Below are 1,407 nucleotides of genomic sequence, written 5' to 3' on the forward strand. Positions count from 1 at the left end.
TTTTTTTTTTTTTTTTTTTTGGTTTCTCCTTATTACTTATTTTACATTTTGTATATAAAAAAATATATAAGTTATTAATATATGAATATATAGTATTTATTTTATTTATTTATATTAACACACATATATATATTATTTTATTTAAATGTTTTATTATTTTATTTTATTTTATATTTTAGAAAAAATAAAAAGAAAATTATGGTTATATATTAATATTAGATGGTTTATTTATTTTTCATTAATGAAATTTTTTTTTATTATATTATCCTTTGGAATATAACCACAAAAAATCAAAAATAAAAACAAAAGAAGGAAAATAAAAGTCCACATTTTAATTAATATTATAAAGATTGTATTATATATATATTTTTTTTGAAATAAAGCAATAAATTTAATAGGGGAAAAAAAAAAATTAACACATTGAAAGAAACATACATGAATATAAATAAATATAATACAAAAAATATATCAAAATAAACTCACATATAATACTTACAAAATTACACAAAACATTATATATAAAAAAAGAGGGAAATTATTTAATACACCATAGGAAACTATATAAAAAAGATAAAAAATAAACAAAACATATTTATATAAAATTATAAAAATTGTATATATATATATATATATATATAATATATTTTGCATATTATATATTTCTATATTTCTTATAGCTTGTACAAAAATTTTTGTATTTACATGATACTTTAATTTTGTTTGTACATACTATATATGTATATAAACATTTTTTGTACATGTAACTTTTCATTTTTTTGTTGAAAAATAAAAATTAAGCCATATATAATATATATATATATATATAATACTTATTATATATATATTCATATTTATATATATTTTTTCATAATTACATACATTAAAATCTATATATGTTGTTGAATTTTTTTTAATTTACTCTTTTTTATCATTTGGTTTTTTTTTTTTTTTTTTTGTTATATATACATTTTATTATTTACTAATTTTTGAAGAATAAAAATTGAGTTGTTTGTTTTTTTCTTTTTTAAAATAATCTTTAGATAGATATAGTATAAAATAAATGTGTACACAAGAAAATATGTTATGTTATATTACAATGAAATGTTATGAAGAGCATACATAAATTTACATATTTATTTTTATATTTATTTATTTATTTATTTATTCATTTATAATATTATATGTTTAATTCCCTTTATTTTGTTTTTATGATTGACAAAAAGAATCATTGTGCAGGCATTTTAAAAAAAAAGAAAAAGAAAAGAAAGAAAGGAACTTTTGAAAACTTCCAAATGAAATAGATTCTTTTTTATGTTTCTTTTTTTTTTTTTTTCCTCATTTTTTTTTTTTTTTTTCTTACAAAAAGGAAAAAGAAACTTGTACAAATAATATTATCTCAAAATACAG

This window comes from Plasmodium reichenowi, chromosome 14 (assembly GCF_001601855.1).
Source record: "Plasmodium reichenowi strain SY57 chromosome 14, whole genome shotgun sequence".
NCBI lineage: Eukaryota > Apicomplexa > Aconoidasida > Haemosporida > Plasmodiidae > Plasmodium > Plasmodium reichenowi.